This window comes from Antechinus flavipes, chromosome 2 (assembly GCF_016432865.1).
Source record: "Antechinus flavipes isolate AdamAnt ecotype Samford, QLD, Australia chromosome 2, AdamAnt_v2, whole genome shotgun sequence".
NCBI classification, from domain to species: domain Eukaryota; kingdom Metazoa; phylum Chordata; class Mammalia; order Dasyuromorphia; family Dasyuridae; genus Antechinus; species Antechinus flavipes.
Genome location: NC_067399.1, coordinates 542,765,403 through 542,784,448, shown reverse-complemented (window position 1 = coordinate 542,784,448; position 19,046 = coordinate 542,765,403). Strand labels below are relative to the sequence as shown.

Sequence of the window (19,046 nt, the reverse complement as noted above, 5' to 3'; positions counted from 1 at the left end):
TGATTACTAATAATAGCTCCCATTTATATGACATTTTAAGGTTCATTACAAACTGGTAAGGAAGATAATAATAATGAGATTTTAAAAGCACTTTAACATTGACCAGGAGTTTTGGATAACAATAACAACCACTAACATTTATATTGGGCTTACTGTGTGCCAGGCAATGTGCTAATTGCTTTACATATATCATCTCATTTGATCATTACAGCAGCCCTATCAGGTGCTATTTTTATGCCCACTTTACAGGTGAGGAAACAGGAACACTGAGATTAAGTGACACAGCTGTTAAGTGTCAGGGACCAAATTTAAACTCCAACTTTTCTGACTCTGCGCCCGGCACTCTGGGACACCTACATCTTCTCCTTGGTCCTCCTGAGAGCTTTGGAAGGTATTCTGATCCCTATTTTACTAAAAAGGAAACTGACTCTGAATTAGATTAAATGACTTGACTAGGTGCACATACCTAGGAAGCATCTAAGACAGGTTTTGAACCCGGGTCTCACTGAGGAGGAAGAGGAAGATATTTCAATAAATCAAATTCACCCCGTCGTGCTGGTGCTTAATCCCCACCAGGGCTCCTCAAACTACGGCCCGCAGGCCAGATGCGGCAGCTGGGGACGTTTATCCCCCTCACCCAGGGCTAGGAAGTTTCTTTATTTAAAGGCCCACGAAACAAAGGCTTTGTTTTAACTATAGTCCGGCCCTCCAACAGTCTGAGGGACAGTGAACTGGCCCCTATTTAAACCGTTTGAGGACCCCGGCAGCCCCTGCGCCAGCCATTTGGTACGTTAATGTCAAGCACTCTCCTGCCCGCTTTGTAGATTTTAATCACTGTGTAGATTAAAAAGCAACAGAAGTTCAGAGATGAATTGACTTGGCTGGGGCCAAAGCGTCTGAGCTGGAATTAAAAGCCAGCCTGTCCTGACTGCACGTGTGCGCGCTGCCCAGCTCAGGACCGACAGCCTGGAGGGAGGGGGCTGCTCTCCTGGAAGGACTCTGGCTTCCCGGGGCTCTGCCCCTGCTTCCTGCCTCCGCTGCCCCGACGGCCTGCTCTTGGCCCGATGGCGCGGCGGGCGTCCCCCAGACTGCTGGGAACAGGCGGTCCCTGGTGGGAGAGTCCCCCCCACGCCACCCTCCTGCTCAGCCTCCTCCCCGCCGGCCAGCGGCGATAAACCAGTCCTGCCGCCCGGGGGGTGGGCCACCCGGCCTTGGTTCCCACGTTAGGGCAGTCACCAAGTGGCCGCTCTGGCCAGGGTCACCCGCAGCTGCATCCTGGACCGGCCAAGAGAGACAAGAAGAGCTGATTAAGCAACAGGCCAGGGCGCTGCCCCTCCCAGGCCCCCGGCCCAGGGAACCTCAGCTTCACACGCGGCCGAGCTCCTGCACTTTCTTTCCACAGTCCCATTCTAGCATCTTCTCATGCTACTAACGGAATCACACTCCTCTCTGGCCCCGCCCTGCATCATCACACCCATGTTACAGATGAGACGCTAAGACAGAGGGACTTGACCATCCCCCTCTTCCACCCACATCCTCCTCCCCTGTCTCCATATCCTCGCTCTACGCTAAGCCAAGTCTCCTCTGCTCTGAACGCAGGGCGTTCATTGTCTGCCTCGTTTAGTTGTTTATTAATCGCCTACCTCCTAACTGCTGTTTTAGGTTGTGATCCAGCCCACAGTGTCCCTGCTGCAAGGGCTGGTACCTTCGGCTTCCCCTCTGCCTCCCACATCACCTCCCACAGGGCCCTCCGCATAACAGGCATTCAAGAAATAGTTGTAGATTGATTCACTTCCGTCTCTTCTGTGTCCCTCCATTCCAAAGAACAGACACAGGAGTTATCCTTTCTAATGCTGCGTGAGATCGCTCAGGACAGAACCCCAGGGCCGGAGTTAGGGAGACCTGAGCACAAACCCAGCCTCAGACAGTCTCTGGCCGCATGGCCCTGGGCAAGCTGCGGAAGCTCGCATTGCCCGACCAAAGAATGGCCTGCATCCCCTGGAGAAGGAAACGGCAGATCCCCCGTATCTCCAAGGGGCCGGAGTCGCCGTGATTAGTCAACTGAACAATCACTATGCTGAAAACCCTAGGAGTTCTTGGGGGAAAGGCACTCGTATGCCCTAAATAAGGATTCAGAATTGCTTTCTTTTTTCTCCATTATCACCCCTGCATTTAAAAAATGTGCTGCCAGTGTCTCTACTGGGCTTATATCCCAAAGAGATCTTCAAGGAGGGACCCACATCGGCAAAAGTGTTTGTGGCAGCCCCGTTTGTAGTGGCCAGAAACTGGAAAATGAAAGGATCCCCATCAATTGGAGAATGGCTGAGTAAATTGTGGTATATGAATGTTATGGAATATTATTGTTCTGTAAGGAATGACCAGCAGGATGAATACAGAGAGGACTGGTGAGACTTACATGAACTGATGCTAAGTGAAATGAGCAGAACCAGGAGATCATTGTCCACGGCAACAGCAAAATTATATGAAGTTCAATTCTGATGGATGTGGCTCGTCAACAATGAGGTGATTCAGACCAGTTCTAATTGTTCAGTGATGAGGAGAGCCATCTACACTCAGAGAGAGGACCGTGGGAGCTGAGTGAGGTTTACAACCTAGCATTTTCACACTTTTGTTGTTTGCTTGCATTTTATTTCGCTTCCCTTTTTTTCTTGTGTAGCACAATAATTGTATAAATATGTATGCATATATTGGATTTAACATATATTTCTACCATGTTTTACATATATTGAACCACTTGCCATCTAGGGGAGGGAGTGGGGAAGGGGAAGAAAATTGGAACACAGGGTTTTTCAAGGGCTAATGTTGTCCATGCATACATTTTGAAAAATCAAAATTTTCATTAAAGAAAATTTTAAATAATAAAATTTTAAAAAATTTAAAATGTGCTGCCTCTTGGATGATAAATGTACATTGGAGATTTTGACTTTATACTATAACATGAACAAATTGACCTATCTCAAAATAAGTACATACATGCAGGGGAAAGAAAATTTTTCTAGTATTAAAATTTGTGTTTTTATAAAAACTCATATAATGCAATTTTAAAAATTATTTCTTAAAGCATTTTATGTACTAGGCACTAGTACTAGTACTAGGGAACTTCAAAATAAGACAATCTCTGTCCTCAAGGGTCTTGCATTTTAATAAAGAAAGATAACACATATACAAGAGTATTGGCCATGTTTTGATTTGGGAAGTCAGAGGGATGATGAATGCAACCAAAAGGCAATCAATTGTTCAGTCTTTGTAGAAAAGTGGTAGTATTGATTTGACACAGTTTCTAAAGAGAAATGTAGAAAGGAGGAAATATATGTGTAGTGGAAGGTTAAAAAATGCTCATAGTGACCATTGTTTGGCCAAACTGAGTTGGAAAACACTAAATATAAATAGGTCTTAACAATTAGGACATCATAGAACCAGACCATCCCAAGTCAAATTAAAATTCTTGATTTGCTTCCTTTGACTATTGTGGGCTAGATAAAAACTTATATTATCCAGCTCCAATTCCAGTTCTGATAGACATATACCCAATGTACCCATTTACTACTGTTGATTTCCTAATATACCTATTTGCCCAATATACCTTCCCTAATATACCACTACGCCATTTCAACTTCAATTCTTAACATCAAATAATGCAGACTTTATAGATGCATCTGCTGCTGAACTAGCCAGTTATTTATAATCACATTCTAATTTTAGGAGACAGCATGGCATCTCAGTGGCTAAGTAACAGATGGGAAATATAAGTCAGTGATGTATGATATGCGAACCAGGGCCAGTCATTAACTTCTCTACCTCATTCTTCCTAGCAGGAAGAAACTCTAGATTAACAAAGAATCAGGGTTTAAAGCCTAATTCTATCCCTTGTGATCTTGGGGAAAAAATTTCATATTTCTAGGCCTCTAGATAGTTGTCTCATCTGTAAAATGAAGAGATTGGACTCAACTAATAGGGTGCTGGAGCCAGGTTGTACTGCTGAGAGCTGATTCTTAAATTTTCAGAGTGAAAAAAGTTCTGCCTTAAAAGGTCCTTTCAACTTTAAATCTACATTATACTGCAGACATTTTAGAAACTTTGTAAATCTATTTTTTAAAAATTTCTTATTCTGATCTTAAACACCAAATAACATATTCTATATAGTAAATAGATCAGAAAAAAAGAATTTAGTATGTGAAACTAAATGCAATGTAATTTTCAAAGTTGTTTTACTTGTCTGTGATTCTGGTCTTTATTCTGTCCTCTTCTGTGCATTCTAAAAGATGTTTCAATGACTCTCTTCTCTTTCTTTTCTTTTTCTTCCTTTTTTTTTCCTGTCATATCTGTCTCCCTCTCACTTCCTCCAAAAAAAAAAAATAAAGAAAACCCTGGATTGTGAATCTTAATGAACTCCTACTTCTGTAATTTTCCTAGTTACCTGGAAGAAAGATGACATTCTTTATCCATCACCATGATGATTATTATTGAATGTCATGATTAATAATGACCATTAGTACTCATGAAATCTTGGCTAAGCCATGTTAATACATATTAAATTTGACGAATGCTCATTCACACTTGCTTATCTTAATTTCATTTGATAGTCACTTATTAAATTCCATCATTCTTGCTAAGGGATTGAATTTCACTAAGCTCTAAGGCATTTGAAATCAATATAATGAATATAGGAATGATGGTGGTGATAAATTTATTCCTTGGATTTTATGTACTGCTTTTTGTCTGATGTCTCAGAATTGTTGAATATTATACTTCCCTAGCTTTATACTTCAAAAGTAAAGTCAGGGGTATGCTGGAGCCAGCTCTCCTTGGCTTAAGAGAGCTCACTATTAAATTTTCAATGTGAGCATTTATACTTTAGAAATCAACAAAAACTATAAATGAATTCTTGATTTGTTGTTTTGTTGACTGTTTAGTTTTAAGAAAATGCTAATAAAGATTAAACTTAACATTTTATGTGCTTATAATATTTTTTCCCTAAGAGGCTAATAATTAAACATTTATTAGCACATTCTATAAATATTTTTTGAGTGCAGTAGGAATGCAGCAAAAAGCTCAGGGAATGAATTCATCACCAGACTGGAGACCTAATGACTGGAGGCTAACAATAATAATAATGATAACTAATATTTATACAGCATTTTGAAGTTTACAAATTTCTTTACATCCATTATCTCATTTGATTCTTACAATATCGCTGAGTATAAGGATATGTTATTACCTCCTACATGCTCCAACCAATGCAGGTCACCATCCCACTAATAAGTTAGTAGACTATTCTCAAGAATTCCTATGGCCAAAAATTTCATGTAGAATAGAAAATAGCATTTGAGCTGTTGCTCATCTTTTACTCTGCAAGAGGACCAATGACATCCCAAGGATGTCTTAACTTGCTCGTAGGTTGGATTTAAGTGAGGGAAAATTGCAGCAAAAGTTATCAACCTCATTCTCTCCTCCAATCTTTTAAGTCAAATGGCAAGACAAAAGTCAAAATGACTGTAGATGATTCAGGATGCAGTGAGTGACCTTAGTCTTTATAAATCAGATATTTCCTAAGTCTCTGTTTGAAGCAATATAGATTCAGTGACCAAGGATGAGGTAAGAATTGAGATAAAAGATGGCCACTCACTCTAAGACATCAAAGCCTAAACAATAAGCTATAGAGACTAATGCTAGGGGCTATTATTGATCATAGAGCCACAGTGATTTGGATTTACAGATGTGTTTTGAAGGAAACAAAACATTCTGAAATATGTCATATAGTACAAATATATGTATATGTACACATACACACATATACATATAAATCAGACTATAGCTGATTGGTAACTAGACATTTTGGTTGGAAACAAGTATGGAAGTAAAGGATAGTGTGAACAATACCAAGAAGGAACTGATAAATGGCCAAGGAACATTTTTTTTCTTTTATCAAGTATTTTGTTTTTCCCCAGTTATATATAAAAACAATCTTTAACATTCATTTTTAAAACTTAGATTTCCAGATTCTCTCCATTTCTCTCTCCCCACCTTTATCCCAATGGAGAATTCAAGCAATTTGATATAGGTTATACATGTGTAGTCATGCAAAACATTTCCATGATAATCATGTTGTGAAAAAAAACAAAAACAAAGACACACACACACACAAAAAAAAAATCCTTAAGAAAAATAAAGTAAAAAAAAAAAAAAAACAACAGCATTTATTTTTGATCTGTATTCAGATACCATCAGTTCTTTCTCTGGATAGTATTTTTCATCATAACTTCTTCAGACTTGTCATTATATTGCTGAAAATAGTTAGATATGAGGCAATTTTCTAAAAAAGAAATCTAAGCCATCAATAGCAGCATGAAAAAATACTCCAAATCTCTAGAAATCAGAGAAATGTACATTAAAGCAATTCTGATATATAACTTATATATATATCAGATTGACAAAGCTGACAAATAAAAAAGGAAAAAATCTTATGTTGAAAGGGCTAAGGGGAAACAGAAACATTAAGATACAGTGAGTGAAAATGTGAACTGATTCAGACATTTTAGAAAACAATTTGAAACCGTGTTCCAGAAGTTATTAAACTATGTATACCTTTTGATCCAGTGATACTCCTATAAGGCTTTTACCACAAGAAAATCAAAGAAAAAGGACAAGCTCCCATATGAACAACAATATTTAGAGCAGTTCTTTTTGTAGTGACAAAGAATTGAAAATTACAGGAGTACTTCTCAATTGGGAAGTGAATGAATAATTATGGTATATTAATATAATGGAAGACTATTGTGCTTTAAGAAATGACAAGAAAGGATTTTAAAGTTTGAAAGATTTGTATGAACTGAAGCAGAGTATAGTGAGCAAAACCAGAAAAACAATTAATACAACAACAGCAACACTGTAAAAAAACAAATAACTTTGAAAGAATTAAGAACTCTGATCTGTTCAATGACTAACTATAATTCCAGAATATTAATAATGAAACTTGTTATTCAACTCCTGACAGGGCAAATAGACTCACTGCAGAGTGAGACCTAGATTTCCTGGTTGTGACCAATGAGGGAATTTTTTTGTTGACTGACTCTCCATGTTTGTTTTTAAATGGGGGAGGGGGATAGTAAGGGGTTCTTTTTCTATCCAATATAAGTGGAGTATGAGTGGAAAGACAAAACAGATTTTTTGTTAAAAAAATTAAAGTAAATTTTAAAATGTTTAAAAAATAATACAGGAAAGGACAAAAGAGTTGGTGGGAATAGGGTCTGGCAGACAGAAAGGAATCTAGATAAGGAGTCTCAGTAAGGAAAAAGGAAAGAAAAAGGTATATACATGTTCCATAACCAGAGAGCAAAGATAAAAAAAGAGTTTCTAGATTATCATCAGACCACAGTAAATAGAGCAGGAAAACTGCCGGGTCAGAGTAGATAAGTTGGAGTTTGCATTCACAAGTCTTAGATGAGTAGGATGACACAGGGCAGGATATAGGGTTCAGGTGGAGAGATCTGGAATGAAACAGCCAAAATGGTTCAGGACATCTCAGACCTGAAAGTGCCCCAGAGAAAAAACCCGAGGCAGGAGGGTAGTCCCTCAGGCATTAAGAAACTGAGTAACAGCATCAAAACCCCTGCCACCAAAAGTAGGAGAGGGGCCAGAGCAAGCTTGGGCCTTGTTGGTTACTAGACCTTTGAGGCTAGAGTAGGTTAGCACTTAGTGGGACTAAGCCCAGGGGGAAGGGAGTGGGGAGAGGGTCACACAGCTCCTAACGGCACAAGATTCAGCTAAGTACGCATCCTCTCCTGTATAATCACAGAATTTTAGATGGATCAGAGATCCCAGAAACATCTTGTTGATCCCAACAAAAGCAAGAATGAGCAACCCCAATAATCCCAAAGAGAGCTCTCCAGCTCCTGCTTGAAGACTTCCAATCAGTGAGTCAATCAATAAGCATTTATTAAGAGTTTACCATCGGGGAATAAAGAGAAAGAAAAAATAGGCTCTCTCTCCTCAAGGGCAACATTTTCCAATGGGGATGATAACATAAGCTATGTACAAATAAGGTATACGCAGGGCAACTTGGAAATAATCTCAGAAGAAAGGCAAAAAATCCCGAGGGTGCCTTTGGGTAGAAAGTGAGGTTTGAGCTGAACCTTGAAAGGAGCCAAGAAATCCAGAAGCCAGAGGGGGAAGGAAGAGCATTCTCCGCAAGGGGGAGAGCCAAGGGAAAGGACCAGAGTCTCTGTCTCATGAGGCACCCATAGATAGAGTTTTCTTTACATCGAGATTTAATCATACATTCATTCAATAAATGGTCGCGCAGTGACACTGCCGGGCACAGAGTGGCAAGCGTGGGCCCCAGCCCCTGTCCTAAGTGGGAATGAAAAGCCAAGTGAGCCCATCGTGCCAAAGGAGGAGGTCAGAGGGCAAAGAAACCCCTGCCCCAGGGAGAGCAGAGGAGGCAGTGGGTGACTAAGGCTTTCATGGTGAGCACAGATAATAGGAGTCATCCAAATAAGGAGAGTCAGTGTGGGCTGGAATCTCTGGAGAAGAATTTTAGCCCGAGGTGAGACTTGACCTGCACAATGAAGCCAGATTAGTTGGCTTCATTTGTCCCCAGAACATGCCTTAGGTGTTTGTCCATCTTCTATCCATGACACTTCACCCACTTGGGATGCTCTCTGCTCTCTTCTTTCTCCTCTTTCTTCTTCTCCTCTCCTTTTTTCTCCTTCTCCTTCTCCTTTTTGTCTTTTACCTTCTCCTTCTCTATTCTCTTTCTCTTCCTCCTCCTTCTTCCTCTTCTTCTCCTTCTTCTTCCTTCTTTTTTCTTTTTCTGCTTCTTTTCCTCTTCCTCCTCCTGCACCAGCAGTTGGTGTTCTTGGCAGTTCTTTGTAAAAAATTCAGGAAAGTTTAACTTCTCTGCTTCTCCTTTTTCCTCTTCCTCTTCCTTCTTCTCCTCCTTTTCCTTCTCTACATTTTAAATTCTCAATTGTTTCCATCCCACTTTTCCCACTCCACACTAGAGAAGACCACCATTTGACATAGATTTATAAATATATGCAAAATCATTCTATATATATTTCTATGTATCAGTTCTTTCTCTGGAAGTGGGTACCATCTTCCTTCATGGGTCCTTTATAGTTGATTTGAGTATTTATAATACTCAAAATAGCTAGGTTCTTCACAATTATTCTTCAAACAATATTGCTGTTATTGAATACAAAGTTCTCTTAGTTCTGCTCACTTCACTCTTTCATGATTTCATATATGTCTTTTCACATGTTTTCTAAAAATTGACCACCTCATAATTTCTTACAGTGTAGTACTTAATTCTATTACGATCATATGCCACAATTCGTTTAGCCATTCCTAATTGATGTGCAGTCCCTCTCTACCTTTTTCCAAATCATATCTATTACCTCTCTTTCAAGATCCAACTTGGTTCCTATGCAAAGTTTTCCTTGATCACTCTAGTCACTTGAAAGAGTGTGTGTGTGTGTTTTAATCAAATTCCCCCATAATAGCTGGATTTTTTTAAAATCATTGGCCTATTTCTCCAGAAATAATTCTGGTTAATAAATGTTGTCACCTAATCAAAATTCAGCTGTGTTAGAATCCAAGCACACTGAGCCTTCCCAGTATCATATAGAGAAGTGGCTATGGAACCAAAAGTAAAACTTGAACCTCTGAGAATCTCTCCTCTCCAGTCCCATCCTGATCCTAATGAAGTACATCTTTTGTTGTACCATACTGTCTTCACTTCTAATCTTCATTGTTCTTACTGATTACCTGTGTGAACACTGAAGGTATGAAGTGAACATATTGGTTGTATTCTCAAGGCCGTTCCAGAGATTAAATTCTAGGTCTGTCTACATTTTGTAAATAATTCCAGCTTTGGGGAGACTGACACTGGTGGGTCCCTTGAATTAAGGAGTTCTGAGCTACAATAATGCTCTCTTTTAATCTGGCATCCACACTAAATTCAGCATTGATATATTTGAGAACAGAGAAGGTTCCCTAAGGAAGAATAAACTGTCCTAAGTCAAAAACAGAATAGTCAAACCTCTCAGTATGGATCAATAGTGGGATTGGAGCCATGGGCCCTGAACTTCCGATCTGAACAAATAGGAAAATAAAGATGGGAATAAAGGGAAAAGAGAAGAAAAAAATAGCACACAGATGATTCTATGAAGGTCACACAGATATAGCAAGGAAAATTTAAACCTTATTAACATACTTATTACTTATTCTGAGTCATCCTAACAGACTTGAATTTAAAGATGATAAAATAATCTAAGCTAGGAAGCATTAATATGACAATCAGTGAAGCTTCCCAGATGTGATCTGCCTTAAGGAAGTTTATTCAGCCTCATCAGGCCACAGACAGAGTCCCAAAAGGTTTAATTTTTTTTCTGATTTTAAGAGGGAGGTGAGAGGGACAGACAACTAGCCTTCTGCCTCTGACACATATGGCTGTGTGACTCTGAGATAGTCATTAATTTTGAGGGGAGTATTCTCACCCCCAAATTACTTAATATCTATGTTGTACATGTCTAATATGTACATGTTTTCTTTGCTTATTAGAAGCTGTTTCTTGAAGGCTGCTGTCTGGTTTTGTTTTGTTTTGTTTTGTTTTACTTTAATCTTTGAATTCATGGGGCCTAGCTCAGTATCCAGCATCCTATAGGTGCTTAATGAAAAATTACTGATTAATGGATTTTTTTTAAAGGAGTGATTTTCTTTCTTTTTGGGATGTGTGTGTATGTGTGTGTGTGTGCACGCGCGTGTATAAGGCAGTTAGGGATTAAGTGACTTACTCAGGGTAATACAGCTAGTAAGTTTCAATTGTCTCAGACCAGATTTGAACTGACCTCAGATCTTCCTGATTTCAAGACTGGTACTCTATTCATTGGGTCATTTAGCTGTCCCTAAAACAATAGTTTACAAGGAAAAGGAGAAGTTGTTTAGTGGAAAGTGAATATTTTTGTTAATTAGTGTACCTAATTTTTTACTAGAAAATTTAAACAAATTTTAGCTGGTAATTTATATTCTTTTTACTTGAACTACTACATCATCTATTAGGGAATGAATTTATAACCTTGTGGATTGTGTTTGTCAGTTTTTTATTAATATTTATGGCAAAGATTTTTTCAAAACTCTCAATCTTCTCACATGAGGAGACAGGAACAATCTTCTACAAAACTGAAAAATAAGTAGTTTGTTTCCTATTATCCAGGCATTCAGCATTCCTTTCATGGTCCAGGTTATGGAGTTTTTCTTTCCTCCTCTGTACATCAAAACTATATTTGCTTTTTGGCTAACTACTTAAAAGCACTGTGACAAAATCAATGGATTAATGTTATTTTCTTTCCAGTTAAGTCACTTGCTTTTAACAAGGATCTTCTGTACTTCCTTCAGCCCAAGAAATCCTTACAAAAGAGAGAGGAAACATTTTTGGGCAGGAGGACCTTTTGGTGTCACTAAAATTATATTTGTAAAAACTGTCTCCTCTTGATTGGATTGGACAGCAATACAGTGTAGAATAAAAAACTCAACAATAACATTGGATCAGGAATCAGAAAATCCAGATTCTGGCACCTGCTCTGCCACTGAGGAACTGTGTAATCTTGAGCAAGTAACTTTATTCCTTTGGATAAGTTTTTTCATCTGTAAAATGAGGATAATATATTTGATGTTATCTCTAACTCCAACATCCTATTAATCTATATGAATGAATGGAGATTCCCATTACATTTTGAAATCATAAGATGCTACATTTAATATCAGTAATTTAATCCAATCTCCATGAGTGACTTGCCCAAGGTCATACTATTAGTATAGACCAGACCAGGCTAAATTGACATAAAATACCGGAGGCATTTATGTATCTGACAAACCCTTAGGATTTGTTGACTTACTGAGAAGTTAGGTTCCTAGAGTGTAACAACTACTAAGGGTTCAATCCTTGGGGAACCCTGAGAGAGAAAATGGAGTTTTCTCATTTTGCCACTCATGAGTCCCCATCTTGTATGCTCCCACCACTATCAATCAGGCAGTGATAACAATTAGCTTTTACAAAGGAATAATTACTGAAAGGATATGGCAAAGACAGAAGTTATAAAAATACTTCCCTAAACTGGAGCTGCCCATTCCCATAACATACATAAGGTTCCTGGGGAGAATATTTAAAGGACAAAAGTGATGAGACACATTTAAGTAATGTGTGGACCTGAGAGATACCTTGTGGCTTCTGTTTCTGGGAGTTCTTCTCCCCCTTCAAAGAGTCCCCATCAAGCGCCACCCTGCACATAGCATCAATCACTGCCTTGCTCCTGGTCCTCTCCAGTGGTCATCTGAGCTCCTCAATCCAGGTTCTGAGGAAACTTATGATGGTTCTTCCAAATTGTCCATAAAATTGTAACCTGAATCAGTGTTGTCTCCTAATGCTCATTCACCTAAGATGAGGAAGGAATAAACAAAAAGCAATAGAAACTATGCACTTGAGGACACATGGTGGCCAGATGGTTGGATGGGAGATAGAGGAAATAACTAGCTGCCATTCTCCATAACTGTAGACTCAATTAAGTTCTTCCCTTGATGGTAACTGGGAAAAAAAAAGTAAAAAAGGGGCTAAGGAGGGTGTTGGATACATTTATAGTATAATATTGTTTAGAAGCAAATAGGTTATATAGAGCTCAAAGTCAGAAAGAATTGAAGTTTAGTCTCAGACATTCACTACCTATGGGATCATAGATAAATCACTATCTACCTCAGTTTTCTCATATTTAAAGTAGAGATAATAATTATACCTACCTTGTATAATATTTGTAAATATTTGTAATATTTATAATAATATTTGTAAAGCACTTTGAGCCTTAAAATACTATATATATAATACTATGTAAATAAGACATTATACTATTATTATTTTGTATTCAAATTTGTTTCTAATTCTGCTATATCTGGAGTCATTAGTCCTTCTATATACTAGTCATCATGGTCCAAGGCAACTTATGCAGTTCCAGGTGTTGGATTAGCCGTAGGCAGAGAATGTCTGTACACATTTCAAGAACAAAATCCTCATTGGTCAGTCTCCCCCTCCTCCCCCCACTTTGATAGAAAGATAATCCGGTTAGGAGTTTAGAGACTAATGATACTAATTGCCCGGATGATCTCGAGCCATCCCATCTAATCCAAAAAGCATCAGGCATCCATCATGTTCAAGGGACTATTGCAAGAACTGGGGCACAAAGACAAGATAAAAATCAGTCTCTATTCTCCCCGAGCCACCATCCTGCCAAGAGATAGAGGGTATATAAATGATCCTTGGATGGGGAGAGAGGAGTAACAGAGGATCAGGAGAGGCTTCTCATTGGAGGTGGTATAGGCGGTGCTTTGGAGAAAGCTAAGGATTCTCAAAGACTGATGGCAGGAGAGTGAGCCAGCTAGGAACGGGAGGGAGGTTCAAAGAAGCACGCGGGTGGGAGATGGAAGGCCAAGTCTGGGGACCATGAAGTGGGCCGGTGGAGCCTCAGAGACACCGGGAGGGCTTAGAGGTGGTTGGGAGCACAGTGGTTAGAGCTCTGGTCCTGGAACTGGGAAGAACTGAGTTCAAATCCAGCTCCAGAGACTTACTGTGCAATCCTAAACAAGTCTCTCTTTCCTCAGCTGTAAAATGGAGATAACAGCCCCTGCGCGGGAGCCTTGTGGTGCGGAGGAAAAGAGGAATTCGCAAAAAGCACTTAGCACAGTCACTGGCACGTAGTAGGCACATACGTATTCCCTTCCCAGTGTGACAGAGGGTGCATGAAAGGGCGCGATCTGTAGGAAGCCAAGAAAGGTGGATTGGAATCAGATTGTGAAGGGCTTTCAATGCCTTTTATCCAAAGGGAGCAGGGGAAGAGTCTGGGGCTTGTGCTCCAGGGGATTACACCGGCAGCAGTGCGGAGGCCGAGAACTGAGAGTCAGCAGCCCCGCGATTCTGGGGTGATGTGGCGGGCACATAACGGGGTGCGTGAAGTGAGGGCGGTGGGAAGTCAAGGATGGGGATGAGCTGACAAACGGCGGCGGGAAGGACAGGTAAATGGTGCGGCGGGGACCCGGAGGCTGGAGGGCGAGGTCGGAGACGGTGACTTCGGGCCTTCCCAGGAGGCGGGGAGATCCGCAAGGTGTAGTGCCCGGGCCTTCCCAGGAGGCGGGGATATGTACAAGGTGTAGTGCCCGGGCCTTCCCAGGAGGCGGGGATACCCGCAAGGTGTAGTGCCTGGGCCTTCCCAGGAGGCGGGGATACCCACAAGGTGTAGTGCCCGGGCCTTCCCAGGAGGCGGGGATACCCGCAAGGTGTAGTGCCCGGGCCTTCCCAGGAGGCGGGGATACCCGCAAGGTGTAGTGCCCGGGCCTTCCCAGGAGGCGGGGATACCCGCAAGGTGTAGTGCCCGGGCCTTCCCAGGAGGCGGGGATACCCGCAAGGTGTAGTGCCCGGGCCTTCCCAGGAGGCGGGGATATGTACAAGGTGTAGTGCCCGGGCCTTCCCAGGAGGCGGGGATATGTACAAGGTGTAGTGCCCGGGCCTTCCCAGGAGGCGGGGATATGTACAAGGTGTAGTGCCCGGGCCTTCCCAGGAGGCGGGGATACCCGCAAGGTGTAGTGCCCGGGCCTTCCCAGGAGGCGGGGATACCCGCAAGGTGTAGTGCCGGGCCTTCCCAGGAGGCGGGGATACCCGCAAGGTGTAGTGCCCGGGCCTTCCCAGGAGGCGGGGATACCCGCAAGGTGTAGTGCCCGGGCCTTCCCAGGAGGCGGGGATATGTACAAGGTGTAGTGCCCCGGCCTTCCCAGGAGGCGGGGATACCCACAAGGTGTAGTGCCCGGCCCTTCCCAGGAGGCGGGGATACCCACAAGGTGTAGTGCCCCGGCCTTCCCAGGAGGCGGGGATATCCGCAAGGTGTAGTGCCCGGGCCTTCCCAGGAGGCGGGGATACCCACAAGGTGTAGTGCCCCGGCCTTCCCAGGAGGCGGGGATATCCGCAAGGTGTAGTGCCCGGCCCTTCCCAGGAGGCGGGGATACCCACAAGGTGTAGTGCCCGGGCCTTCCCAGGAGGCGGGGATACCCGCAAGGTGGAGCCCGCGAGAAGGTCAAAGATCACAACATAGGTTAACCCGGGTCTAGGTCTCGGGGGTCCTCTGCAGAGAGATGATAAGAAGATACTTTCAACTTTCTGCCTATGAGTTATCCCATCAGTCAAACAGGATGAATGCATAATTCCCTACCACGTGCCAAGCGCTTTCCTTTGATCCCCTTTCTGCCTCAAATATAAAGATTTGTCTTGCTTTATTTAATGCTTTGTGATGATGAGAACCAAATACGGGGATTGATTTAAATCATCATAGTGAGGATTTTGTCTTTTACTGCCCTCTAGCGCCGGTCTGAAAAGATAGATCGGCGAGACCCCTTTTAGGAAAGCCAATTCCTTCTCAAGAAACCTAAGAAACAAGTTCCAAAAAAGTAGTTTGATTTAACCTACTGGGCATAAGGAACTGGTCACCTGAAAGCACATAATTTAATACAGGTTTTCCTACTGTGATCTCTTGGTGGCTTTTGGGTAGGTTTAGTGTTCGTATTTATTTGTAAATGTGAAATGTAAAAATAGAATTTCCCTTCCCAGTGTACTTGGATGGACTTTTGGTGGATTTATGAAGAGCTATCACCATTTTGGAATTGTAAGCAAAATGTTACAAAAGAGTGCACGCCCTTTGACCCATTGCTAGATCAAAAGAAAGAGGAAAAGGTAAGATGCTATGTATAAAAACATTTGTAGCCCCTTTTTGTAGTGGCCCCAAACTGAAAACTAAAAAGATACCCAATAACTGAAAAATAGACTGTGTGGGTCAGAAACCATTAATAAAAAAAAGACTTGAGAGATCTCTAGAAGAAAAGGAAAGTTTATTATAAGTTCCAGCGAGAATGGGGGTCCCACCCATGGAGCACACAATGGAAGGGAGAAAGCACCGTAGGGGGCAGGGTCAAGGTTTTTAATCCCTAACGCAAATTCCCCCTCCCACCACTGACCCTCATCCTTATTGGCTGAGGATCTTACATTCTAAACCCGGGAACTACCCAAGAAATTGAACTTGACCAATAAGTACACAGTTGCCCATATTTGGTCGAAATAGGGATGATAACAAGAAGGAGGTTTAAGTATGCCCTTAAGGGGATAACATGGAGGAAACTTAAGTATGCCCTTAGGGGGATGGCAGGGAGGAGACACTTTAAGTATGTCCTTGACTTCATGTTTAAAGTCCTTCAGGCCTACTCAAACTTTGAAATAGATGAAGCCTTACTCGATTTTCATAACTGTCTTGAAAGATCTCACCTGAATTGACTCTAATTTATAAGAAATCAAACCATTCTCCAATTGATAAATTCAAAGGGTATGAACAGACAATTCTCAGGAGAAGAAATTCAAACTATTTATAGACATATGAAAATATGCTCCAAATCATTATTAATCAGAGAAATGCAAATTAAGACCACTCTGAGATACCACTACACACCTGTCAGATTGGCTAGAGTGACAGGGAAAGATAATGTGGAATGTTGGAGGGGATGTGGGAAAACAGGGACACTGATGCATTGTTGGTGGAGTTGTGAACACATCCAACCATTCTGGAGACCGATTTGGAATTATGCCCAAAAAGTTATCAAACTGTGCATACCCTTTGATCCAGCAGTGTTTCTACTGGGCTTATACCCCAAAGAGATACTAAAGAAGGGAAAGGGACCTGTATGTGCCAAAATGTTTGTGGCAGCCCTGTTTGTAGTGGCTAGAAACTGGAAAATGAATGGATGCCCATCAATTGGAGAATGGCTGGGTAAATTGTGGTATATGAACGTTATGGAATATTATTGTTCTGTAAGGAATGACCAGCAGGAGGAATACAGAGAGGACTGGCAAGACTTACATGAACTGATGCTGAGTGAAATGAGCAGAACCAGGAGATCATTATATACCTCAACAACAATACTGTTTGAGGATGTATTCTGATGGAAGTGGATTTCTTCAATAAAGAGAGACTTAATTGATCAAAGATGGACAGAAGCAGCTACACCCAAAGAAAGAACACTGGGAAATGAATATAAACTGCTTGCATTTTTGTTTTTCTTCCCGGGTTATTTATACCTTCTGAATCCAATCTCCCTGTGCAACAAGAGAACTGTTCGGTTTTGCACACATATATTGTATCTAGGATATACTGTAACCTATTTAACATCTATAGGACTGCTTGCCATCTGGGGGAGGGGGTGGAGGGAAGGAGGGGGAAAATCGGAACAGAAGTGAATGCAAGGGATAATGCTGTAAAAAATTACCCTGGCATGAGTTCTATCAATAAAAAGTTATTTAAAAAAAAAAAATTACCCTGGCATGGGTTCTATCAATAACAAGTTATTTAAAAAAAAAAAAATCTCACCTTATCTCGTTCAGTCTCCCCTCTTATTTATACACTGAGATCTCTTCAACATCTTTACACAACAAAATATACAAATTTAGTTTCACACAAACTTCCCCTTCCTCAGCTAACAAATAATCTAGCACAAGGCTGTTGTAAAACAGCCTTTTGTTTGAGTAGCTTGGTCAGCCAAAAGATCTAGTGCCTCAGCCCTCTGATTGGTGATAATCTCTACAACTGCTTGAAGCTTAATTATCCTGTTCAACATATATATTGGGGTTCTATATCCCCAACTTCCATCTTGAACCCAGGTGGCTGGCTCATACTCTATTCTTTCTGGAGGCCAGGCATCACCCCAACCATTTGCATCTCCAGTCTGAGTAATGGAGGTATCTAAACCCCATTTCCCTTTTCCCAAATCATAAATCTTGGTTTGCCTATTCAGGAAGAAAGAAAAATGTTGGCCTTATTAGTCCAATATAGCAAATCCCTGTCCAATTAAGAAGTAGGTGAGTATAAGCAGTTAAACCACAGATCCAATAATGACCCATTAGAATAGGTTGTTCCCTCGAAAATATATCTGAACTATTCCTTGTAAAAGGGCAATATTGCTGGTCTCTCGTCCCTAGGGGACCTTCCCCTACAAAGGTGACATACTGACATTTCCATAAACCCTGATCCTTCCTCCTACAACTGGCAACTAGCCATTGACCTATTGGGTTAGAGGTATTCCAAAATGTGGGAAACAGAGTCCCATGTTTCCCAGGTGTCCCTGGGGTGACATGGTACCAACCCCACTGATGTCTAGACAGGTAAAAATTTAAGTTTTCCAAATCTTTGCAGCCTCTCTCGTGTCTCCTAGAGACAGAGCAGACAAAAGAAGTCCTTTGTCAATCCGCAGCAATTCCTCAGGAATTGTGCCAGAACTCCCAAGAGCTCCAAACAACGACTACAGTGTCCACTTGACAACTGCAGTGTCCACTACAAGATAAGGAAAGAAAAAGTCTTTTACCTTGTCCAGAATTAAGTCCACTCACATACACTATTTCCCAGCTTCAAACTTTGCCCTGTTTAACAAATCCTATCTTCTGTCAATGGCCACTGATATTTCTCTTCTAAGTTCCAGAAATCAGAACCATTATGAATTTGGGATCAGTTACTAAGGATCCAGGCTCAGCTTAAGGGTATAGGTACCCATGGCTGTTAGCTCAGTCGTTGGGATCCACCACAGATCCAACAATTTGATAAGTTAAAAGTTCTCCCTATATTCTGCATGAGCAGAAGGAGCTGGAAGATAAAGGTCTGGTTTCTATGGCTATCATGAGGAAATAGGCAGATCCAAAGCTCAGGGAAAGCCCCATGAGAGTTTCCCAAAGTAATTCCCAAAGTAATTAATGTAAGAAAAGTCATACAATTACAATGCACTGGATTCAGAATTTGTAGTCCCATTAAGTGGAGGTCCCCTCCTCAAATGTAATTTGAGGTCTCCCCATCTTCAACTGTCCACTGGGATAAAGGTGGCGCCACAGGTCCTTTTGTTCTGGTGTGGTGTGCCCAGCCTCGTTCCTGGGTGCGAATTGCAGTGTCCGAGGGGTCAGTATT

General features: G+C 41.4%; 1 long non-coding RNA gene across 5 annotated transcripts; it reads left to right on the top strand.

Moving 5' to 3' along the window:
• Positions 1 to 13,413: 13,413 nt before the first annotated feature.
• Positions 13,414 to 15,119, top strand: LOC127547123 (uncharacterized). Of its 5 annotated transcripts, none has more exons than XR_007950071.1 (4): positions 13,414 to 14,254; positions 14,298 to 14,684; positions 14,727 to 14,812; positions 15,071 to 15,113. It is a non-coding gene; the product is annotated as an uncharacterized LOC127547123 (long non-coding RNA). The 5 variants fall into 5 exon arrangements; XR_007950072.1 differs by lacking the exon at positions 15,071 to 15,113 and adding an exon at positions 14,813 to 14,897 and having other exon boundaries at positions 14,727 to 14,769; XR_007950073.1 differs by lacking the exon at positions 14,727 to 14,812 and having other exon boundaries at positions 15,071 to 15,119.
• The last annotated feature ends 3,927 nt before the right edge of the window (positions 15,120 to 19,046 follow it).